Source organism: Dromiciops gliroides, chromosome 5 (genome assembly GCF_019393635.1).
Source record: "Dromiciops gliroides isolate mDroGli1 chromosome 5, mDroGli1.pri, whole genome shotgun sequence".
Classification (NCBI taxonomy): domain Eukaryota; kingdom Metazoa; phylum Chordata; class Mammalia; order Microbiotheria; family Microbiotheriidae; genus Dromiciops; species Dromiciops gliroides.
The window spans coordinates 138,857,772-138,885,318 of record NC_057865.1 but is presented as its reverse complement, the minus strand read 5'-3'; positions in this window follow the sequence as shown (position 1 = coordinate 138,885,318).

The following is a 27,547-nucleotide window of genomic DNA, read 5'->3' as shown; positions in this document are numbered from 1 at the left end:
TTGTTCCTTTCCCTTTCCTCTCCCAACCCAGCCAAATTATCTTGAATTAGTTTGTATGCATCTTATAGTTGTTTATCTGCTGTTACGTCCCCAGAAAAATGTAAGGCTCTTGAGATCAAACAATAGCTGTGTCATTTTTTTTTTTTTTGCATTTGTATCACCAGAACCTGGAATACTCTAGGTGCTTAGTCCTGTAAATACTTGATTCAATGATGCTAAGACACTTCTTCTATTAATTATTGTTTAACAAACTTAGTACTCTATTTCATACAAATGGTTTCTGTTAACATTTTTGTAGTTTAATATCAAATCTCTGAATTCGTATGTAGGAGAAAATTAATAAATGAATGTACATATAAAGAAACTAACTTTAAAAATTAGTGATGAATTATGTATCAAGCACTTTGTGACCTAGGAACACAAATACAAAAGAAAGCCTGTACCTGCTATTAAGGAAATCACATTCTGGTTGGGGAAAAACAACACATGTATGAGTGGTGACCAGAAAGGGTGTTTGAGTCTCCTGAAAGTATGTAGTTTGGTGCATGGAACAAGAGGGGTATTGATTGACACTGCCTTTACAGCCCAAATTATGATATTAAATCAATTATAATTACCAAGCGTTAGAAAGTTATCATGAGGTGGAAAGGGGGTAGGGTAGTGGAGCAGGACAAAAAATCACCTTAATGAAGATTAAACATTGTTCATTTCAAGACCTAATTAGAAATGGGGGCTCTTATACATCAAGGTAGCATGGTTCCAGGTTAGGAGAGCTATGAGGAAGAGGAAAGTCGGAGAGAGGTAGCTGTTACATGTGCATCCATTATTTTAGCAAAATGAAAATGAACTTGTAAAGTTAGAAATTATATCACTCCTTTGATTCTCTGCACATAAAAAATAAGAAATGCTGACACTTTAGGAGCAAAAAATCCCCAAACAAACTTGTATGAAATTCCAGCAGTGCTGAACTGGAGGAAAAAAGTAATAACCATAAATATGAATTGTAAATTCACTGGTTCACTGAATTTTGTAAATAGAAAACTGGGTTTGAGATTATAAAACTCTGATTTATGCTTTTACACTTAAAAGAGAGTTTTAAGATCCAGACCCCAAATTAAAAAAGGTTAAAGGCCACCTGAACACGATAAATGGATGCATAAGAATATGTCTCTGTGACAGATTTCTCTATATACCAGGTACCAAAGGATATCTTAAGCCTTGCAGAAGAAAAGATGGCTTGGCAAACACCATCATTCTTTTTTTTACAGATTTTGAATTTTAGTTTGAAAAATTGTAATTCTTTACAGCAAAATTTTGTTGAAATATGAGTATAACAAGTTGTGAATGTGGACAAGGAGGGGTTGGTTTTGGGTTTTTTTTTCTTGGTACAAAACCATCCATCTCTTCGTAAACAGCTTGATTTTTTTAAAGTACATAATACATCTTACATTAGATTCAATAGTATCCTACTATTCTGTTTTTCTGAAATTCTTGCTGCTCTCTTCTATGTACTTTTAAATACATGTTTTATTGATGAATCTTTCTATTTTTCTGCTTTTGGGGGGGTATTCTCTCACTATGTTGCACCTCCCCCCCAATAACTATCTGAGCCAACTGCCCTGCCCCTAAAATGAAAAGTTCCCTCTTGTAACAAATAAATATTGTAAAGGTAAAAAAAATCAACACAAATGACATTCAGTTTTGATATAACCATTTTTAAAAATCAATTCAACAAAATGTATTACATACTTATCATATTCAAGTTACTACATTAAATATTAGGAATCCAAAGCAGAAAAACTATACAGTAGCCGCCTTCAAGCAGCTTAAAGTCTACTAGGGTAGGATATAAAATGTACATGTTATGATACAAGTTAGGAAATGATAATGGAAAAATAGAGATTTAACATAAAAATATGGACCATGGACATAGTATATGTACAATAAATGTGCCTGTTGCTATGGAAGTATATTTGTGTGTACATACTCATGTTTAAGCAGACTTTTATATGCAATATTCTCTAACTTTTGTATTTTTATTTATATCACCTAGCAAAACCCCTGGCACATAGCTGGCACTGAATAAATGCTAGTTTATGGATTCGTTTATAAAAGTTCTTTCCATATACATTGTTGCAGTCATTGCATGTGTCATTTTCTTGGTTCTGCTTATTTACTCTGAATCAGTTCATATGTCTTTTCTGAATTCTTCCTATTCATAGTTTAGTATGATATAACAATATGCTCTTCTATTCACTTACCACAAGTTGTTTGGATTTTTCAAACTAAATGGATACTTACTTTGTTTCAAGTTCTATGCAACTACAAAAAGCACTATTAATATTGTGCTGTACTTTTCAGCTTTCTGTCTTTGATATCCTTGCTTTAATATCCAGATCCTTTGCTAGGACTAACAGTGGGATACTTATTTCATATATATGTGTATGTATGTATATATATATATATATACACATATGTGTGTATGTATGTATGTATATATCTTAGCCACTTTTTAAAAAGTACAATTCCAAATTCCTTTCTAGTGTGGTTATACCAATTTACAGCTCTATCAATACCATTTTTTTACAGACAAGTCCAAAATTTACTTAAAACTACATTTTAATTTTAAAGTTACTAAACAAGTCACAAAGAAAAAATAGAAAAGAGAATAGAACAGCAAGCCTTGAATCTAAGGAGGATCCCATCTATGACATGTGACCTGCCTGAGCAGAAGTGAGTTTTACCTATTCTAAAAGGCAGTGGGTCAAAAATTAATTTATGTTTTATACAGATGGAAACAAGTTTATTTAGTGCTGATGAAAGATATGCATTGGTGAAGGAGAAAGGGAAGCCAGGCAGCTGGAAATGTCTCACACACTTTGCAACAGTCTCAGGTTCTTTCAGGGTCTGAGAGTCCCCAGCCAATTCTTCAGTGTGAGTCACAGCTAACATTTCCTCAGATAAATGGTTCCTCTGTTCCTCTCCTATCATTTTCTTTATTACATCTATTTCAAATAAATGTTCAATTTAAGGGGAAAGTCTTTCACTTTCACAAAGCATTTTTATGGAGTCTCAAACTTTAATAAGATACTAACTAAATCAAATGGATAATTTGAGTATGAAATTGATTATCAATTCCACATTAGAGATACTGGAAATCATGGGAAAATGAAGTCCTACTGTGTTAGCAATATGAATCTCTGCTAGGGTTTGAATTACAAGGTATTGGAAATTTATAGAAATAAAGACTACAATGCCAGAAATGTTTATTTGAGGATACACAAAAGCAAAGTGCAATCAACAATCCTGTGCTCCATTGCTGTTAGCTAAATGGAGAATATACTGGACTGGAGAGAAACTTGGGACAGGAAGAACTACCAGTAGGCTATTGTAATAATCAAGCCATGAGGTGAAGAGGACCTATACTAGAGTGATGGCGATGTCAGAGGAGAAAAGGAGATATAATCAAGAGAACTTGGCAAGCCTTGGCAACAGCTTGGCTATGGAAGGATGACAGATAGTGAGGAATACAAGATAACTCCTAGGTTGTGAGCCTTAAGGGCTGGGAGAAGGGTGTTGCCTTCTACAATGATAGGGAAGGTAGGAATAGAAGAAGGGAAAGGATTTAGATGAAAAGATAATGAATTCTGTTTTGTGTATATTGCATTTAAGATATTTATTAGACATCTAGTTTGAGATTTCTGAAAGGCAGTTGGAGATGCAAGATGCAACCAACCTCACAAAATACAAGTTATTTTGAGGCTTGGCTTAAAAGCAGACCATATGAAAAAAAAAAAGACTGGGAAGTCTCTGACAACAGTAAGCTCATTTTGAGTTATATTTGTAGCATATCCTCTAAAAAAGCACAGTTTATCTCTAAACTACATTTAAGAGAGGCAGTGCTCAAGCCTGCAGAGGTCATGATTGCCCTGGATTTTTTCTCTGAACAGATCACATTTGAAAAATCATGTCATTCTGGATACAGCATTTCAGGAAAGACATCATTAAGTAGGATGGCCTTCAGAAGAGGCCTACGGAAAGCAATACATCTAGATCATGCAAAATGAGGATTGGTTGGAAGAAGCTGGGAAGCTTAGCTTACAGAGGGAAAACATTACATATGGATTGAAACATCTGAATTACTATCGTGGGGAAGAGGAATCCAACTTATTCTTTTTTTTTTTTTTTTTAGTGAGGCAATTGGGGTTAAGTGACTTGCTTAGGGTCACACAGCTAGTAAGTGTTAAGTGTCTGAGGCCGGATTTGAACTCAGGTACTCCTGAATCCAGGGCCAGTGCTCCATCCACTGTGCCATCTAGCTGCCCCCAACTTATTCTTAATGGCCCAGAAAACAGAACCAGGAGCAATGGGTGAGTTTAGGCAAATTTAGACTTGGAAGGTAAAATTTCCTAATAATTAGAACTATACCAAAGTGGAATGGCATGCCTCAGGAAGTGGGGGATTCCCTAGCACTAGAGGACTTCAAATAAAAACTGCATGCCCAGGTAATTGGGACAATACAGAGGGGATGATTTTCCTGTATTATTTGGAGTAGATGCCCTCCTTGGTCCCTTCCAATTTTGGTATCAGTGACTCAAGGAAGACTGAAGTAGTCACTATCCTGGAGGAATAAGGAATGCCAGTATTTTGTTTTTTTCAGTATATTTTGTCTCTTCTCTTGGTGTAAAAGTCTGTCAATTCATATAAAATTAAAGAATTTAGTGGGTTTACTTCTGAGTCTAAATACAGTAAGTTCTACTAATAAACATTTATAATAAATTAATAATTTTCAAACTATCATAAGAGACTGAAAACTAAAAGAACAATGAATATAATTCAGTATTTCTTTATGATTATAAACTATTTGAAGCAGAAATTTTGTCCTATTTACTTTTCTTAGTTACAGAATTATGGAGCACAATGCTATTGTAAATGCTCAGTAAGTATTGGCAGAACTGAATTGGAAGGAACTTGCAAGTTATTCTGGGTCTTCAGTATGTATATCAATTAAGATTGTATTAAGGATGCACTGAAGTGTTGCTTAATAGACACTTTTGCTTTACAAAATGCAAGATAACCAACTTTTACTAAAGAAGATAAATTCCAGTAGAATGTTATACTTCAGAAAAGAAGCAAAAGATAAAGAATATTGCCTTTGACTACTAGAAGTATTCCCCCTCCCCCACCACCACCACAGACACAATATGTTACTTTGGATTCTGCTTGTACAAACAATTCTTTCTTCAAACTGGATTACTGTAAGAACACTTACCTCAGAGGAAATTGATAATAAAATCATTATCCACCCAGTACAAACTAATTTTATTACTTTCAGGAAACAAAAGCAACTGAATTATGTGACAGAAATATTAGTTTAAGAGGTCAATGGATGACAGCATGTGTCATTTTACAGGAGGCTCTCAGTGCACAATTCATAAAAAATTATGACACTTAGGCTCATGGGATCAGCCATGACTCAGCACCTCAACTCCCTGTTTCAATAGCCCCAAGTTATGCAGCTTGGGAACATACATGGTAGCTATTCTTCATACTCTCATAATAATTCCTGTCACTTATAAGAAAGGAAAAAGAAGGCAGATGTAGCTCACATCAACAAGGAATAAGGCTCTCAAAGGCATATAAGGGATTTGATTATGATATTAGGATAAGGTTAAGTTCTTTTAATATTAGAATAAGGTTAAGAATGATGAAGAGGTGGAGGGAGATTGTCCATAAAAACATGTGGTATATATTTATTAGATGAAGATGTATATTTGTTTGGAGATTGGTCAGAAGCCTGGAATAGATCAGAAATAATCAGTACAACCTGATTAGTGATAAATCTCAACCTATGAAAGAAATTTAACTGTAAAACCCTGTTACACATAATTGATTCTGGTTGAAGATAATTGATTGCAAAAGGGGAACCAAGGAAAGAAAGGATGAGGTTCTTTTGGGTAATGCTGAATGTTATATAGGTCCCTTCAAGAAGAACTAAATTAAGTTTGGGGCTTTGAATATATTGCCACCTTTTTTTCTCTGGTATGAGTGGCAACTGAATTTGTACTAGATGCTTACAACATAAAAGGATTCAAGTTGATCTCTGTGAGGTTGAACACTGGAATTTACTACAAAAGGGGACAGCAGTAAGATCTAATAGATTTTGCTACATATGTCTCAGTTTCTACTCTTTTACAAGATAAAATGTAGCTCATAAATCTTTGGGTACTTTGAATATCTTATATTTTAATCCCTTCATTTTACAGATATCAGTCAATAAGCACTTATTCTTTTGATCAACATTTTGTTTATTTATTTATTATTATTTCCTATTTGCCAGGCCCTGGGGATACAAAAAAAAAATGGCAAAAACTTGGTCCCTGCCCTCACCAATCTCACATTCTAATGAGAGAGAATACCTGCTAACAACCAACACACACTTTTCCTCTTGATATCCCTGGCTTTTATATATCTATAGTTTTATGTCTATGTACTGGGTTTGTATATATGTACTGTTTATATATGTCAGCATATATATGCATACATATCCATACAGACATTTAAATGTTATATGTGTGAATATACACATATACACATATATTGAGAGAAGAGACAGGGAAAGAGAGAGACATACACATAGAGAGAGATCAATGAGACCGTGCTAACAAACTATCATGAAGGGGTACAGAAGAATGTGGAGGCCACCTGTAGAAAGCAGGAGGAAGTGAGGAGACAGAGCCATCCATGAATAAAGGGCAGCCAGTGAAAAAGCATAGACTTGAGAGATAAAGTGTCAGGTGAAAGGAAACACAAGTTAGATGGTTTTACTTTGTAATAGAGAATATGGAAAAGAGTAAAGATATATAGGCAGGGGTAGGGTTGTGGAAGGACTTTAAATGCCAAATTAATGAGGAAACTGAATCCCCAGAATTATTAAGTTACTTGACCATGATCACAGGGCTACTTATTTTTTTTTTCGGGGCAATGGGAGTTAAGTGACTTGCCCAGGGTCACACAGCTAGTAAGTGTCAAATGTCTGAGGCCGGATTTGAACTCAGGTACTCCTGAATCCAGGGCCCATGCTTTATCCACTGCGCCACCTAGCTGCCCCCAAGGGCTACTTATTTTTTCAAATTTTATCTATCTATTTATTTGTGCAGGACAATGAGGGTTAAGTGACTTGCCCAGGGTCACACAGCTAGTGAGTGTCAAGTGTCTGGGGCCGGATTTGAACTCAGGCCCTCCTGAATCCAGGGCCGGTGTTTTATCCACTGCGCCACCTAGCTGCCCCCATACATTTGGGGGGGGAGAGGCAGGGCAATGAGGGTTAAGTGACTTGCCCAATGTCACAGAGCTAGGAAGTGTCAAGTGTCTGAGGCCAGATTTGAACTCAGGTCCTCCTGAATCCAGGACTGGTGCTTTATCCACTGTGCTGCTCCTATACAGGGCTACTTATTAGCAGAACCAGAATTAAAGTCAAGTAATACACTACAATATGCTATGGTCACCTAGAAAACTATTCAATCACAAGATTATGGGTTTACAGGAAATTAAAGAAATCTACAGGAAAATATATTTTTGTGAACCTTTCTGGTTATTACTAACTTTTAGTTACCTACCTCAATGAATCTTAAATTGCATAGTCAGGAAATAATCCTGATAACTTAGTCTAATCATTAGGCGTATGACTGGGGAAAAAACCTACAATAAATGGAGGAAGGACTATAATAAATGACTCATACTGTAAATATGAGCCTTATTTCAAAAATATATAGTGAAGCCTCCATGTGTCCGATAAAACATTGTTTTATCAAGCATGTAATGAGACATCAATACAAAAGTGAGAGTTAATGCTATTTCTTACTTCTATCATATATGCAACATTTTATACATGATCCAATGAACATTATTAACTTAAAAAGGAGAATGGAAAAAACTTATTTTTATAAGATATGAAAGTCAAATTAACTGTCTGTAATAAGACAATATCTAAAAGACTTTTTGATAACTCTATGTTCAATAGTAATTTTTGGATTAGACTATAACAGACAAAATGAATCACTAATATTAGGTTTCCAGGTGTAGTAATAGTAAAATAATATTTTACTAAATCACTTGGCTTTTTTCAGTTCAAAGGTTCTCTTATATGTTTTTCCATACTTCAGGCTGACAACAGTAATCTTATTAATCTTTTTGACCCCAAAGCTAATGGTCAGTAAAGGGAGAAAAGAAGAATGGAATGATATATAAATAAAGTAAAAAAGGAAAGAAAGGCAAAAGAGGAAAGAAGGTAGAGAAAAAATGGGGGCAGAGGAGAAAGAATAGTTAAGTTAAACATAATATGGTTAACTGAAGCAAATACATTACTCTGCTTTTTAAATTATGAGTAGTTTCTGGAACATATTTTGCTCTATTATAAAAAAATTAGAATTTGAGAAAATTATATAAATGTATAGTTTATATAAATTTATTAACCAGAATAATTCTATAATTTGTCAAAATGTTTCTTTATAAACTCTGTTGTATTATGCCATAGGAATTTTATTTTTAAATGCTTGGCATAGGGGGCAGCTAGGTGGAGCAGTGGATAAAGCACTGGCCCTGGATTCAGAAGGACCTGAGTTCAAATCTGGCCTCAGACACTTGACACTTACTAGTTGTGTGACCCTGGACAAGTCACTTAACCCTCATTGCCATGCAAAAAAAAATTAATTAAAAAAATAAAATGCTGACCTAATATTGGGAGATTTTTCTCAATCTTAATATTCCAATCAGATATACATATTTCCCTCACAAGACAGAAAGGCATAAATGAGTTTCAGTCAGTATCAGTAGAGAGAGCATCAGAGTCATATGAAATCACAGCTCTGTGAGTATGTGTGCAGTCACACAAGAGCACTAGACAAAGTAATGATCAGACATAGCTTCTAGTACCAACTAAGGTCCTAAGAAGCAATGTGACACACAAACCCATCCTTGTATAGCATTCAGATGATGGAGATTTGGTGGTCATGTAGTACAAGGGTCAGGTGGAAGAGCTAGGGATTTTTAACCTAGAGAGGAGATTCCTTAAAGTATTTGAAGTACATATAAATAAAGGATTAGACTTGCACTGTCTGCCCCTGTTGGGTGGAATTAGGAACAAAGGATAAAAGGTATAAATGGAGATTCTGCCTAAACATAAGAAAAATATTCCCTAATTATTAGAGCTATCCAGGACTGCAAGAGGAAATGGATTCTTCCTTATTGAAGGATTTCAAGTAGAAGATAAATACTCATTTGTCAAAGATATAGAGAATTCCATTTCCGCTACAGGTTGGATTAGACAGTTTGGGAGGTCCTTTACAATTGTGAGAATTTGTAATTATACATATTTTTTCTCTGTCATATGAGGTAGTTTATTTAGATGATCTCAAAAGACCCTTTGAACTCAAAATCTGTGTCTCTGTAATTGTCTGAGTTAACAAGAACTGCCTATGTAGCTCCAACTTTTCTTTCTTGACTGAGTTCACATTATTATTCCCTTTTGTGCATTCTACATTCTAGACAAACTAGCCTACTTGCTATTACCCACATACAACATAGCACTGACAAATTGTTTTACAACCTATAATCTTAGAGGGTTCCCTGGGGACAATAAGATTTTAATTGAGCTGTCTAGCATCATAACTCCAAGATTTATCAAAAGGAGGACTTTAACCCACATTGCCCTGATTTATCCAATTCAACTAACCTTTATAAAGTATACTTATGTTCAGGAGTTTGGGATAGTATGGCACAGTGAAAAAAGTAAATGACTTAGTAGGGCTCCCTACTAAAAGAACCTCGTTGCCTTCATTCAATTTAAGTTCTTAGGCCTAGAATATCAAAATTCAAGAGTAATAAAAGAATTGGTAAATGTGGCTGCTGAGCCACTGTTACTAATCTTTAAAAGATCGCAGAAAACAGGATAGTTACAATAGCATTAAAGAAGTTCCAATGCTGTCTGGTTATTCACAAAACAGAAGAGAATGAAGTCTGCAAAATATATTCCAGTGAACTTAACTTCAATTCCTTGTAGAATCCTAAAACATTTTTTTTCAGGCATGAAATTGTTTTATTTCCTCCATCAAACAGCACAATACAAAAAACCTCAAAGGTAACATGAGCAAACACAGGAAATATAAAATACTAGCTGAATATATTCACTATACCCTCTCCTAGAGGTAAAGGTCTTTTGTGAAACTGCTGAAGAAGTAATTAATGATCATTTACTTCAGAACTATACTGCCTGAAAAATAATAAACGTTGTAGAAGCTGCGGAAAAATTGGAACACTAATGCATTGTTAGTGGAGTTGTGAACTGATCCAACCATTCTGAAGAGCAATTTGGAAATATGCCCAAAGGGCTATAAGACTGTGCATATCCTTTGATATAGTAATACCACTACCAGGTCTGTATCCTAAAGAGATCATAGAAAAGGGAAAAGGACCCACATGTACAAAAATATTTATAGCATCTCTCTTTGTGGTGGCAAAGAATTGGAAATTGAGGGAATGCCCATTACTTGGGGAATGACTGAACAAGTTACAGTATATGAATGTAGTGGAATACCATTGTGCTGTAAGAAATAATGAGCAGGCAGATTTCAGAAAAACCTAGAAAAATTTAAGTAGACTGATGCTGAGTGAAGTGAGCAGAACCAGGAAAACATTGTACACAGTAAAAGCAACAATGTATGATCATCAACTCTGATAGACTTAGCTCTTCTCAGCAATACAAAGATCTAAGACATTTCCAAAGAACTCATGATGGAAAATGTCCATGTCCAGAAAAAGAACTGTGAATTCTGAATGCAGATTGAACCATACTGTTCCTACTTTTGTTTTTGTTTTTCCTTTTTTTGAGGTTTTTCCCTTTTGTCCTTATTCTTCTTTCACAACATGACTAATGCAGAAATATGTTTTATGTGATAGTACACATATAACCTATATCAGATTTCTGTCTTGGGGAGGGGGGAGGGAAGGGAAGGAGAAAAATTTGGAATTAAAAATCTTAGGAAAATAAATGTTGAAAACTATCTTCACATGTAACTGGAAAATAATATTATGGTTTTATATATATATATATACATGCACACACATACATACATACATATATATACACACACACACACACACACACACACAGATATATGTATATATACACTGAGCAATTCATAGCAATGGATATGGAAGGCTGACATGGTTCAAATCTCTTAGCCAATCATGACATGGCTTTAGCTCTCCAGCCATAGGATAGTTTTGATGTTGATGATTTTCTCCAAGAAGCACACTACTAAAACAATCTTGTCTCTCTGAGGGGCTAATACTTGGTTCTCAAATGCATAATTATAAGTAAGATAACTTACAAAGCAAGAAATGTCTATTACTCAGGATTACCAGTTAATGTTCTGTTATGAAAAGATGAAATAAAAAGGCAGAAGATGGCACCCAGAATCATAAAGTAAAACAATCAGGTCCTAGGCTAGCCAAGCAAGTACATCTCGCACTGCCACCTGCTTCCACTGAAAGCAATCATGGCTGCTAGTCACTTTGGGAAAGGGAATTTCCCCTGACCCCCTCACTACACTCCATTCTCAAAACTCAAGGAAGAGAGTCCCACTGAGTCTGTGTTCTAGTATTAAAAGTAACAAATACTAATAAATAGTTAAAATTTAAAAATAAATAGTAATAAAATTGAGAATATTTAAATTCTACAGGAATTTGTTATTGGTTCTAAGTATAAATTTTGGTCAAGTGAAAAGAATACATAGTACAAGTATAAGATTTTAGAAACAATTGATGAAAGTACTAAAGTTTTGCATTTTTTAATTATGTAGAAGATAAAGTGAACTCAGAAAATGTCTGGAAAGGAATAGTTATATTAAATAGAAATCCACCTAAGGTCAAGCATTGAGGAGGAGGAAAGATTTCTACTTAACTCCAACAGATGACATTACTATTAAATACTTAATATTTACCCGTTTTCTTATAGAAAAACGACCTGGAAACGATTTACATTTAAATATAGAGTCATATATTATCCCACAATCAAGAAAACACCCCTGATTTATGACATTTTATTGATAAGATTCATACTAGCAGAGAAATTGTAGTCATATTTGCAAAAAGTACTTGGCATTTTGGAAAGTAATTTTTTAAAAAAACAAATAATTGGGTAGTTTAGCATGTGATATTTTATAGTGCTATTTAAATAAAGAATTTATTACATCTCTTCCTATTAAATCTAAATAACAGTTCTTACCTTTTACTTGGAATAGTTTAGGTTTCTATATTAATCAAAATTCAAAGTAATTCAGTAAGTAAATATGAGTATAGTAAGGAAGAATCATTATTATTAAAAAATGCTATACATGGCAAGTGAGCATATATTATGTGATGCTAAATACTTAGGAAGTGTCTCATTTTTTAGTAATAGCTCATCCTTATGATTCTGTGCTTTGCTTTATAATTGGAGACTTTTTGAATTTGAATATGTTTAACATGACAATATTGAAAAAATTGGTCATTAGAATTGAGAGGAATGACTGAGTTACTGCTTTAGCTTATTCTTACACACTAGAGAGCAGGGAAGTTCCTCAAAAAAAAAAAAAAGAATCTGACACTCCTGACTCTTGGTAATTAATAATCTGTGAGACCACCCTAGTCCCTATAGACCAGTTGGAATTTTACTATGTTGCCCCAGCAAGGAGTCAAGACACACATCTAGCTCCATAGGAAATACACCTTTTGAACAAACGTTTACACCAGTTAAATTGAGCAAAGTGTCTCCTAATCACTCTTGCTACATTCTCCCTTCAAATAAATATTTGCTGTCCCATCAGACTAAAATGTGGTTCTCTGGAAACATTGCTATATATTCATCAATCAGTATTGTTCTAGAATATATTGTTGAACGAATCTAGAAAAAGGAATGGTAATCATAAGGTCCAATGTGGTTTCAACAAGAACAGGTAAAGCCAAATGGACCATTTCCCCCCTATTAGTTACTAAATGACCAGATTAAGGAAGTACTACAGACCTAATTTACCTAGATCTTAGCAAAAGGTTTAGTAAATTATCATGGCACAAGTGTATAAATGTAGGCTACACAAGAGTATAATCAGGTGGATGCAGAACACGTAAAATGATGAGCTCCAAAGAGTTGTAAATAATAATTCAATGTCAACTTGGAAAGAGGTCTTCAGTGGAATGTACCCAGAAAGCTGGGCTTTGCTTTTTAATAATTTTTTCCAATTATTTGGATAAAGGAATAGATGGGATACTTATCAAATTTATAAATGCCACAAAACTAGGAGTGATAGCTAAAGCACTTGAGAATGGTAAGGATCCCCAAAGATCTTAATAATCTAGAATACTGGGCTGAAATAGTAGAATAACATTTAATATGAATGGACATAAGGCTTTAAATAGTGTTCAGGAAAAATCTTTACAAATTAAAGAGAAATGAAAAATGTCTACAACTGCAGTTCATATTTAAAAAGCTTTGAGAGTTGTCGTGTACTACAAGTTTAATATGAGTAAGTAACCATCTAAAAAAGTCAATGCAATTTTACATGGCATTCAGTATAGCAGGTGGGTAAACAGTCCCATGGTATTCTTCTTTGGTCAGATTACAGCTAGGTTCTTGTGTGCATCTTGAGCATCTCATTTTCAAAGGTCCCCTGATAAGCTGGAAATGTCCAGAGGAAGTGGAAAGGCCTTACTTAGATCATAGCCCATATAAATGGACTGAAGCGACTGAGGACATTTAGTCTGAAGTAGAAAAGACCCAGAGGAAAAATTATAGTCATCGGCAAGCATTTAAAGGCTATTGTGAAGAGATAACAGACTTGTTATGCTTGGCTCCAGACAATAAACCTAGGAGCAATGGGAAGAAATTACCAAAAAAAATTAAGCTATTAGAAAAACTCTAATAATTAGAACAATTCAAAAATAGAACTGTCTGATTTTGAGGTAAGGCTTCCCTCTCACTACATCTATTTAAGAAAAGGTTAATGACAAATGGTTGGATAGATGTAGAGGAAATATTTGTTCAAATAAGGGTTGGACTACATGGCCAAGATATCCCTTCCAAATCTGCTCTTTTCTGTGATTAGTCCCAGAAACATCATATGACTTTCCCAAGGTCATTCAGGTATTAAGTGACAAAGCTAAGACTAGCACCTGGGTTTCCCGAGCACTTTTTCTACTCTAATACTCAGCATTTAGAGGCAAGCATGGAGTACAAAGTGTTTAACTTATACAGGTTCATTTTATGTCTGGTCACCAGAGGCATATTCTGTGGTCCACTGCTCTGCAATAAACAGCTGTTTGATTATGCCCTGTGTTACAGAGAACATTAGATCTGTCTTCTGGGTTTCACAGGACATTGATTCCTAATGACCAGATTTAACACTTTAGAAAAATAAGAAAGGCATGAAGCAAATATTGCATGAAAATAAAGCATGCTCTTTGATTATATGAAAGATTGCAGCTTATATGCAGGCATATGTTGTCATCACAACTCTTGTCTAAGTGAACTGAATATTGTTGGGGAAATATACTAGGCAAGAACCTTTAGGAACAAAGTGAATATCCCAAGGGATAAAATGATGAATTGCCCATGTAATAATTAGAACAGAAATAATAAAAGCAAAATTTCTCTAATACTATCTAGTCAATGTGAATTTGTCCTATGGATAAAGTCAATTTCCTTTCAGCCTTTGCTTCTTCACTTAGACTGACTAAGTAAATGCTAATCACCATCATTTATAGAATGGAATCCATGAGATAGTTATATTCTTTTAGAAAATGTGCAAAAAGCTAATAGATTATTTCTAACAGGTCCCTAGACGAACATATTATTTAAGTTAGATTAGCAACATTTAATGCCTCACTGTGTGGATCTTTACATCAGGAAACAAATGATGGGGAAGTACCTTCTCTGACATCTACATGGTAAACTTTCTTTTCCCCTTCTTCCAAGAAATAATTTTAAAATACCTTCCCATCAATTATTTCTTTAAGCATTCCATTCAATTATCAACTACTCAAAATAGTTTAATTGTATTAGGGGAAATTTATTGACAACTTTATAAGTAAAGTTTTCCAGGGTTAGTCCTCCAGAGTTTGTTTTGTGAGCTCTGAGTTTAACAATTTGAGTAAAATCCTAAAGCCATGAGTAAACTGAAAGTTCTTTGCAATTGGAACAAAGAATGCTTTCCAATTCAGATATCCTTTTCTCTTTATTTATATCTTATGGTCTAAGTGAAGTGTTCTTAATCTTCTTTGTGTCATGACCCCTTTTGGCAGTATAAATCCCTTTTCAAAATAATGTATAAAATAAAATACATATGATTAAAAAATAAATTAATTATAACAAAATTGTTATCAAAGTGTGCATACACATGTATGCATGCATGTATGTATGTATGTATAGTATATTTATGGCCTTCAGGTTAAGAAACTCTGCAATCTCAATGGTTGCATCATTTCCTAAACACTTTACTTTTTTGCCTCCTTTTTATGCATAATGCTGTCCCTCTTCTTAATTTCCCTTTAGTTTTTCCTGTCCAGTTGCTATTGACCCTCCAGAGTCCCAGTTGAAATGCCATTTCCTACATGGAGTTTGTCTTGAACTCATTAGACAGAAGTAACCTCTCCCTCCTCTGACCTCTTGTAACAGCACTTTGTACCTAAAAAGATGTATGGGCTGGATGAGTATGTTAGGCTATGCTGGTCCAAAAAACATTTATAAACACATTTAAATATAACATAACACAGTTTTCCAAGCAAAAATACACAGTGGCCTCTTAACAATGGAAAATTTTTATGCTATATACCACTGATCTATTTCCAGACTTACTTTTTCTATGAAAAATGAATTTATTTCTACAGTTTGCTTTGCTCAGACTAAAATGCCATATATAACAAGTCATTTAGTTGTTAAACATAATAAGATATATGTAAGACTATATTTTATAATCACAAGTGATATTATTAAGTTAAACTAATTTGTAAAAGATGAAAATATAACAGAAGTTGATGGGGAAATCATAGTTTTAAATTATTCAGCAATGGATGAGTATTGATTGTGATGTAAAACTAAAAAGCTTAGTTAATATAGTTTTATCAGTCCATTGTTGAATATATATTAGGAGAAAAATTGATTTTTCTTTTAAAATAAGCAATTAAGTCAAAATGAATGAAAATAGCCTTTCTGCTTCTATTATATTACAGATCATTCCCAATTCAAAAAGGTAAAAGGTGACTGCAATTCACTGTGAAGAACATTTTGTCCCCACTTCCATTTTATTTCCTGATAAAAGTTATTCTTTTTTGATACTTGTAAATTCCAATATTTTCAACTGCATGTTACAAATATAGAATGTTAGATAAGGGCTCTGGTTATATATATATAAAGTGAAGAGTGAATCTGCTATTTTCTGTCTCTAATTGCCTCATTATTGTGCTCAACTTTCAGTTACATAATTGAAATGAGTGAATACTGACAAGTTGTCCATCTCAATTTTTATCCATCTTATACCCATACATCCAGTATGCAACACTTTAGATTTGGGGGTCCTATAAATTTCCAGACAGCTGCTGTGCTATTGCCTCAATATATCGCATTTGATTTATTAATATAAAAGAGAATGTGATTAAGCTGCCACTTCTGAGGGAAATGATGTTCAGCTACTTACACATCAGCTGTCTTTAAACGGAAAGGCACATGACAGGACATACTTCCTCAAACTGCATAAATTGTGTGAGAGTTTTTGTGATACTAAAACCTATTTCTCTCTTATAATTATGGCTTTTTCAATAATACAAACACATCTGGAAAAGTGTGGCCTTGTAATAAACAGAGCAATGGTCATGGAATCAGAAATGTGGAGGTTTGAGTCTGAGCATCCCTTATTATAAATATGACCTTCGGTAAGTCATCCCCTCTCTGAGCCTCAGGTTCTGGATAGATTCATAACAATAGTTCCTATCTTTCTTTAGTGCTTTGGAACTTACTAAGTGCTTTGCTTTTGATAATAACCCCATATGAAACATATGAGAAATTCAAGGCTTGGAAAAGTTTAGTGTTGTACCAAAAATTCGGGGTTTTCTGACTCTACATCAAAATCTGGTGGATTTTGACCATACTGGGGCATTTTGGGGGGAGAGGGGATTGCATCATAAAGTTTTAAAAATCACAGTATAGAATAAATGCATAAAAATATAGATATAGATTGTTTTATAACTACAAAGCACTATATGAATGTAAACTATAATTATCATAAAAAGTATAAATTCTGTCAATCATCTATTGCCTTTGGAGTCTTGAGTTCAAATTTCACATCTGACAGTAATGATCTATGTGAATTTGGAAAATTCACTGGTTTTTCAATCCTCAGTTCCCTCATATGTAAAATGAGGAGACTATAAAAGATAGCACCTGAGGTTCCTTGTAGCTCTAGATCTATGATCATGTGAACCATAAACAGAGATGCATGAGACTGTGCAAATATTGGTGACAATGGAAATGAAGAAATGTCAGCATATTATGAGAGGTAACATAGATAGGCCATTGAAAACAGCTGAGTCAGACTAAATGTCATAGTGCCTATATTGTTGCTCTGAAGAGAACCTGAAAGAAATAATGTAAATGCCACTAATATCTCTTGTGAAACTGACCAGCAGAAGAAGTAAGAGAAAGAGCCAGGTCCTTTCCAACTTCCATATTCTGTGATCAGGCAGCATTTTCAGGAACAACAGCAACTGAGGTCATAAAACTTCCTTAACACGTTTCTTTTGATCTGGGCCTGTGTGTTTTGCTAATTAATCCACCAACTGGGAAGGGAGAAGATGTCAGTGGCCATGTCATCCCTGTGTCCTCAGATATCTTTTCAACCTGACACTGTTGTTCCCTAGCCATGAGCTAGACAAATTACATATCAGGAATGGTGATAATGCATGACTTGGGTTTAGCAAATAGCTATGTCTCTGATTGCATGAAACAACCATTTTATCTTTAGAATATTTAACCAATGTTGGGCAAAAGGAGACAGAAGAAACATGGAGTCTAAAAGAAGCTGTGAAGAAATAACTAATAGTATCTGGTGACTGACTGACATAATCAGTAATCCTGGTGACAAAAATTCCAAATATATGAGTCCAAGGCATCAGGCATTTGTTATTATCAAAAGCAATACAAGGAAGTTGGAAAAGTCAGTATTCTTTGAATCTCCAATTGATGAAGGGTGTCAGGATTCATAAACCAACAGAAATATGCCATCCTTTTTCCTTACCTCAAATATTAAATATTATATAAATACTGAAAGAACACAATTAGAGAAATGATTAGAGACTGAATTATGGCATTTATAGGAATGCTGGACATGTATTGAAACAGAAAAAAGTAGACTGGAAATCAAGTGACAGTCATATGTAAAAGCAGACAAGGAAGAATGATCAAAGGATGTGTTAGTTTTGTTCAATTGTTTTAGTCATGTCTGACTTTGTAAACCCATTTGGGGTATTCTTTTTTTTAAATTTTCTTTAGAATTTTCCCCAAGTTACATGTAAAAAAATTAAAAACAATTTTTTTCACATTAATTTTTTTAAACTTTGTTCTAAATTTTCTTTCTCCCTCCCTCCTCAACCCTCCCTATGAAATCAAGCAATTCAATATAAGTCATACATGTGAAGTTATGCAAAACATCTTCACATTAGTCATGTTGTGAAAGAAAATAGACAAAATAATTTTAGAAAGATGAGCTAACAAATAAAACCATACTTCAATCTGTATTTAGATACATACAGTTCTTCCTCTGTTGATGGTTTGCATTTTTCATACATCCTTCTGATATCATCCTGCTCATCATTTCTTTCACAGTTACTATTGTTAACTGTATTACCTTACATCTTATTCCCTCCCCTTGATATTTACTCTATTTTCAATCTTCCTAAACCCTATTCCTCTTCAAAATGTTTTGCTTTTTACTTCCCCCTCCCCCAATCTGCCTTTCCTTCCTTTGCCTCCCCCACCCCTTATCTCCTTCCCCTCCTATTTTCCCTCAGGGCAAAATAAATTACTATACCCACTTGAGTGTGTATGTTATTCCCTCTTTGAGTCAATTCTGATGAGAGTAAGGTTCACTCTCTCTTCCACTCCTTCCCCATTTTCCCCTCTACTCCATTAGCTTTTTCTTGTTTCTTTTATGTGACCTTCTTTTCCCCAGTCTACCTCTCCCTTTCCCTTTCTTCTAGTGCAGTCCTTTTACCCCTTAACTTTATTTTAAAGATGTCATCATGGGTCAGCTAGGGGACATGGTGGACAAAACACCAGCCCTGCACCCAGGAGGCCCCATGCCCACATCTGGCTGCAGACATAAGCCACCCCACCCTGCTTGCCCCAAAAAAGCAAGGATAAACAAAAAATAAATGCTTTACAGATATCATCCCTTCATATTCAATTCACACCTGTGACCTCTGTCTAAGTATACTCCTTTCAGCTGTCCTAACACTGGAAAAAGTTCTTATGAGTTAGAAGTATTATCTTCCCATGTAGGAATGTAAACAGTTTAATCTTTTAACATCCCTCATGATTTCTTTTTCCTGTTTACCTTTTTATGCTTTTCTAGGGTCTTGTATTTGAAAGTCAAATTTTCTATTCATTTCAGGTCTTTTTATCACAAATGCCTGAAAGAAATCTTTTTCATTGAAGTCCCATCTTTTCCCCTGAAAGATGATCCTCAGTTTTGCTGGGTATATGATTCTTGGCCGTAGTCCCAGTTCCTTTGCCCTCTGAAATATCATATTCCATGCCCCCCAATCCTTTAATGTAGATGCTGTTAGAACTTGTTATACTGACTGTAGCTCCACAGTATTTGAATTCCTTTTTTTTCTAGCTGCATACAATATTTTTTCCTTGACCTGGGAGTTCTGGAATTTGGCTATAATATTCCTGGAAGTTTCCCTTTTGGAATCTCTTTAAGGAGGTGATTGGTGGATTCTTTCAGTTCCTATTTTACCTTCTGCTTCTAAAATATCAGGGCAATTTTCCCTGACAATTTCTTGGAAGATGATATCTAAATTCTTATTTTGGTCATGGTTTTCAGGTAGTTCAATGATTTTCAAATTCTCTCTCCTGGATCTATTTTCCAGGTCTGCTGTTTTTCCAATGAGATAATTCACATTGCCCTCTATTTTTTCATTCATTTGGATTTGCTTTATTGTGTTTTGGTTTCTCATAAAGTCACTAGCTTCCATTTATTCAATTCTAATTCTTAGGCAATTATTTTCTTCAGAAAGCTTTTGTATCTCCTTTCCCATTTGTCTTTTCAAGTTGTTGGCTTTTTTCTCAAGACTCTCCTGCATTGCTCTCTTTTCTCTTTCCATCCTTTCCTCAATCTCTCTAAATCTTCCTTCTATCTCTCCTACTTTCTCTTCAAAGTCCCTTTGGAGCACTTCCATGGCCAGACACCAATTCATATTTTTCTTGGAAGTTTTGGATGTTGGAGCTTTGACTTTGCTATTATCTTCTTCTGAGGGTGTATTCTGGTCTACTTTTCCCTAAGAAAAGCTTTCTATAGTCCACTATTTTCTTTGCCTACTCATCTCAACCCTGAAGATGTATGATTGAAATCTAATTCTCTATGGTCAGAATCTTGGTGTGCCTGTGCCCCTCACTCACTGGGCTGCCACCACTAGAGTTTGCCCACTAAATCAGAACCTGAGTGCTTCACCCCAACTCCAGCAGAGGCTACAACCATTTCACCCCAGCCAACTGCCAAATGCCATCACCAGTCCACGAGCCAAGCCTCAGAAGAAGCTGCTAGCACCAAAGAATCCAAGGCCTTGGAAGCTCTCTCTGTTTCAGGCTTGGTCTGCACTGTGTGCTGAGCTCCTCTCTCCATCTCTGGGCTGAATTCCAGAAGCAGCTGCTTACCACAGTTAGGTCAGAGGTTCCTAAGGCCTGGTTGTCTGGGGCTGGGGCTGGGTCTGCTCAGCATGCTCTACTCTCACCCCAGCACAACAGAACTTTCCTGCCGACCTTCTAAGCTGTCTGGCTGGAAAATGATTTCAGCCTGTCATTTTCAGAATTCTGCTGCTCCAACAATTGTCCCATGGCATTATCTGAAGGTATTTGGAGGGCTTTTGGGGAGAGGTCAGGGACCTCATTGCCCTTCCCCCACCATCTTGGCTCCACCTATATTTGGGTTATTCTTGGCAAAGATACTGGAGTCATTCTCAATTTTCTTCTGTAGCTCACTTTACAGATGAGGAACTGAGTAAAATGAATGAAAAACCCAAGAGACAGAGTTTCTGAATAAGTAATGATCAATTTATTAATTAGGCTAACTAGCAATCAATAAATTAATGGTCAGTCATTTTTCTCAGTAACCAAAGCCTGCCATTAGAGACCCTGAGAGCCTTAAATACTTTTCTAAAAGGGAAGTCTCTTGAAAGTAAAAAAAACCCTGACTGGTAGACATTTAATGTGGAGTTGGCTCCTCCTGCTGAGAACATGGTTGGATTATGAGACTCAGCTGCCTCCAGCAATCTTGGCAGGGGAATCCATCTCCATTGAGAGCTTTCTGCATGGTTTTTCTATTTAATAAGGTAGGTCAACCTAAACTCTAAGGGAGAGGTATAAGGACAGGGGCCCCCTTCCCCAGGGTACCCAGACTGGATTCTGTTAGTAATCTCATCAATCAGTCATGTCCTTCAGAGACTGACTTTTTAAAGGACCTGGGCCTTGTAAATAAAAGGAGAAGAGCCTGAATCCCAATTTAATAATTAGTTATTAATATGATAGCATAATAATAATGTCTCTCATGAGGCAAAGAGGGTTAAATGATCGGCCCAGAGTCACATAGCTGGTATATGTCTGAGGACAGAATTGAACTAAAGAAGATGAATCTTCCTGAGTCCAGGTCTGGCACTATTCATTGTACCACCTAGCTGCCCTTGTGTCAATGATATGTGGAGGACTATAAAGATGTTGAGAAGAATGAAACAATGGGTGTGATGGAGATATAAGCTCGTCAGGTGTTTGGTGGATGATCTTGAATTTTACTAGTAAAAAAATTACATTGAATTTAATAGACAACAGTAAACCATTTTCTTGACTGATTCTTTAGACATAGAAATCAACACTGAAATTAAACAACAACAAAGAAAACCAGTATTTGATCCACAGGAATGATTAACAGGATTTGATGATGGGTTGAAAAAGCAGCACAAAGACAAAAAAGGGGAAAAAACGTCTACCTTGAGGTAATAAAAAAATGAAAGTAAATAATTTCCAATAAGGAAGGTAGAAAGGACTTTTATTTAGAAAGGATATTGATGAGTTCAGTTTTCAACATGGTAGGTCATAGGTAATAGTGAGAGATCACCAATAGTTACATTTAAAAAGCAATTTTTAAATATACATTGAATACACTGCAATCTGCTGCATGCTCTTGAAATTAGATATTTAATTACATTATGAATAATGAATCTTGTAAACTAAAAATATTATACCTCAAAATGTTATGGATAAAGCTTGGTATACTTCCTTGAAAATTTTTTTACTATAAAAATATCTAATTAAAACATTAAAAAGCTTGGAGAAAAGATAATATGAAAGAATAGAAGGCTATTATAACCTAAATCTATAACCTATATAAATTATATTGAATAGAAGGTCTATCTCCACTGAGTTCTATGTAAATTGAATTAGATTATGCATTTACATATTTTAATTGTATTGTCAATATTTCTTTAGATTTCGCTACTTTTTTCCAACAATTTTCTACTCAGAATGTCTGAAACCATTTCTGAAAATGTCTACCCCCGCCCCTAATAATAGTATTTAATATGTAGAATAATATGTCACTTGTGTTCACAATATTCTATATGTTCAGCAGTTTCTCTCAGTAACCAGAGACTTCCAGTGAAGACCCTGAGAGCCTTAACTACCCTTTTAAAAGAGAATGCCCCTGAAAGTGAAAATCAGCCCTGACTGATAGACATTTAATGAGGAAATGGGTTAGAAGTCTTTAGCTCCTCCTGCTGAAAGCATGACTTGATTATGAGACAGCTCCCTCTGTCAAACTGGACAGGGGAATCTATCTCCATCCAACCTCTATAGCCATGATAAGACCAATATTTCCTAGACTTAGCTATGTAGTCTAAGACAGTTTTTACTGTGGACTTACACCACACTGGTTAGGATAACTCTTTTCCCTAAAAAGTACTCTGGCAAAGTCCTTTTACTTGATTGGGTCTGGGGACAATGACTTGGGCTGTTGACATAGCTTGCTGGTCTCCTAAATATAAAATGTCACAAGGAACCCCAGCTCTATCTCCCTGATCCTTGTGGCTATGCAACCACAGGATGGCTCCTTTGCACTACTTTAAAGCAATTTTAATTGTATGGGACAAAGAGAAGCTCCTGGTTGAACTGGGAATGACCAAGAAGTACAGAATTGGATTATGTAAAATTTGGTCTATACCTGCTAAATAAATTGTTTTGGACCCTAAATTGACACCTTTGATTATTGTGTAAATTAAAAGACTTGAAACTGCTTTTGGAAAAATGAGCACACTTACATTTTTTATTAAAAAACTTGTTCATAGGAAATTTTTTTAAAACTAGCTGTCAGATGCTTCTCTCTGTCTATCTTGCCATATTCTTTGTGTCTGGGGCCTGCTCAGCCAAAGGAGAAAGAATGAAAACTTTTCCTTTAGAAAATCAGTCAGAGTTTCCCCCTCCCTCCCTCCCTCCCTCCCTCCCTCCTTCCCTCTCTCTCTCTCTCTCTCTCTCTCTCTCTCTCTCTCTCTCTTTTCTCCCTCTCCTCCTCTCCTCCTCCTCCTCTTCCTCCCTCTCCTCCTCCCTCCCTCACTTTCTAACCTCTGGTCAAGTTAGAAGGCAGACTAGAGCCACAGATAACAGGAAATCTTTGTTCCCAGTCTGAAGAAATTTATGGCATCATAAGCTAATTAGAGACTAAATTTGTGATTGTAATGTAATTTTGCTAATGTGAATTTCAAAAATACAGTTTGAATGTTTTTGTAGATGCTGAAATATTTTAGTGACTTTGGAGTTAGAATTTGTTTTAAAGAAAAATGAGAATAAAACTATGTGAAAGTAAAATAGCACTTAGAGAGGCAGCTAGGTGGCTCAGTGGATAGAGCACCGGCCCTGGATTCAGGAGGACCTGAATTCAAATATGGCCTCAGACACTATACACTTACTAGCTGTGTGACCCTAGGCAAGCCATTTAAACCCAGCTGCCTCACCAAAAAACCAAAAAACAAACAAACAAAAGCAAACAAAAAATAGCACTTAGAATTTTTATCACTCTTTCTCTGCAGAGCAAAAGATTTATTATTGTATTGTAAGGGAGGAAGGTTATTTCACTGATTCGAAACTAAGAAATACACTGTAATTTGCAATTTAAATTTATCTGGTATGTAAGAACTTTCTATTATCAACTCTTTACCTGACCACGTAAAGAGAGAAGCTTGCTTAAATCTGGTAGCAACTAAAGAGCAAGTAAAATTTAATTTGGAAGAATGTTTTGGCATTATAGCTGTATGTTCTCCTGTAAATGATATAACAGAGCTTAATTGTTTAGGTAAATTAAAAGTAAAGTCTTTCTAAAATCCCAAAGGCATTAATACTATAGTTAACTGGTATTCTACAATGAAAACTTGTGCCAAATTAAAGTGAAAGACATTCAATGGAGTGCAGGTTAGTTTTATAGATAGTCTGGGATCTGAAAGAATACTTTAGATCAGAATATAAAAGAAAAAGCACAGGTATAGTTTTAAAGGACTTTAATCAAAGTCCAATGAAGGGATATAGAGAAAGGAAGAGAGAAAATTTAAATAGAGATGGAGAAGAATTGTTAGGAAGCTAAAGAAAGTTGTAATCTCTTTGCAATGACTGTGAAGGGAGGTTTTGGTCTCATTGGAATATGAAGAATATGAGAAACTTTGTGTGGTTATTATTTATGATATAAAGGTATAATAATATATTTACAACATTGAATTGTTTGAAGATAATATACTAAAAATCCATCACTGAAGGACCATTAGAACTGTATATTTTAGCTCTTATGTGAGGAGCATAAAATCCTCATGGACTCTAAAAGAGAGGAATATGAATATAAGATTGCCACTTCAAAACTTTGGCAGTAGACTAAGTGAAAGTAGTGGACTCTACAATGTGAACTGTTAGCAGTAAATGACCCTTGGGAAAATTGAGATTCAGTATACTATTTGTACATATAGATCCAGATGTGATTCAACTTACTCTAGTCTCATTTTAAGTAAGAAGTGTCCTCCTCTTAGGATAATTGAGATATTTGCCTACTATTAGTAAATCAGAATTTAATAAACCACTTCTGTTTGCCTCAGTTTCCTAATCTATAAAGGAGATAAATTATAGCACCAACCTTCAAGGGCTGTTGTGAGAATCAAATTATATGGTGATTGTGAAGTACTTAACATAGTACCTGCCATGTGGTAAGCACTATATAAATGTTAACTATTGTTATTTTGTTATTTGAATACAATTAATCCTTGGTGGATTACTCAATACTGGGTTTTAGATGTGATTAGTATAAAATAGATTGATTATATGGATGATTTTCTATGTAAGATTATTTAGAAATGCATTCCTCCAAATTTATGCGATTTGACTGGCAATACGTTTTGTTTTGTATTTTAAATATGTGATATTGTGTATGTTATTACTGTGTTTCTAAATTTGCTTGTATTGTGAGACAATCATTTCCAATCATTACACTACTAATACTATATAATTATTAGATAACATAGAGATAATATATTTAAATAACTCCACTCAACAAATATCAAACATTGAAAACAATATAAATCCTGACCTCAAGGAGTTTAAATCTAAAAGAGGAATAAAGCATAAAAATAACTATAATAAAAGTTTAAATATAATCATTATTAGAAGCCAAACAAATGAAAGATTTATTTCAGAATAATACTATTTCTTCATTTTAATCAGGAAAAAAGGCCTAATTTTCTAGGTTGATTAAGAATTGAAAGTAATTTATTAGATTTTGTGTATGTCTTGCAACAGTAATAAAATTTTATAATAAGATTAATTAACTTCTTGAGATAACAAAGTTTAAGGTGGAAATATAAAAATTTGAGTACAAATAAGAAAATTATTATCATCTACATGTAAAAATAAAGGCAGCAACCTAGCTGAACTCTCCCAACACTCCCTTCCAAACTTTAATATAACATTTCAAATTGAACTCTGAAGTGACAAACCTGACAAGATGTCAGAGTAAGATATTTGTAGCCCAATACAACAGAGGAGGTCTGCATGAGAGGTATGGGACACTAGGGTAGGATCCAGCCTCATATACTTACAGTGGCAACACTATCAGTAGATTTTAGAGGCAGATAGAAGAGCAGCTGCTTATGGAGTTTTCATAGAAGAGACAGAAATGGGGTAGGACAACTGGTCAGAAATAGATTAGAGAGGACCATAGGTTGGCACCAGGGTGCACAGGAGAAGTTTGGCAAATCAATTGCCTATGTGAAGTTTCTGATTATAGTACGAGGGAGGAGAAAACCATTAGTTTCTAGCCACAGTGGAGTAGAGGACCTTCTTAGTAAAGACTATAGCACGAACAAGGAAAGAAGTGACCGCAACTCTCTCAGAATCACACTATCGTGGAAGCACCAAAAGCTTGCAGATCCCCAGAACTAGCTATGAAAATAGCAATGCAAAAAAAAAAAAAAAAGAGAAAAGAAAAGAAAAGAAAGAAAGTAAAAAAAGGCAGGGTGAGGCTAAAGTTTGGGACACTGATTGCCTACTCCCAGATGAGCAGAGCTCAACATTAACATAAATTGCAAATCAAGAAATAAGCTGGAAAAATGAGGAAACAACAACAAAAAAGAACCGGATCATAAAAATTTACTATGGTGATATGGAAGATCAAGATACAAACTCAGAAGAAGACAACAATGTGAAAACAACTACAAGTAAAACCACAAAGAAAATATGGACACCAACAAAACAAGAATTCCTGAAAGGACTAAAGAAAGAGATAAAGGAAAATTGGGAAAGGAAATTATAATTATGGAAGAAAAATATAAAAAAATTAACAGCTTGGTAAAAAATACTAAAGAAAATAATACCTTAAAAAACAGAGAATTGATCAAATGGAAAAAGGTACAAAAATTCACTGAAGAAAAGAGCTCCTAATATTTAGAATTGGGCAAGTGGAAAGAAATGACTCAATGAGACATCAAGAAAAAAACAAAACAAAGTAAAAAGAATGAAAAATAGACAAAAATATTAAATATCTCATATAAACAACAATAACAACTGCAGAAAGGCCTGGAAAGACTGATGTATAGTGAAGAAGAACCAAGAGAACATTGTGCACTGAGACAGCAATATTGTTTGAAGAAGAACTGTGAATGACCTAACTGTTCTCAACAGTACAATGACCCAAGACAATCCCAAATGATTATTGATGAAACA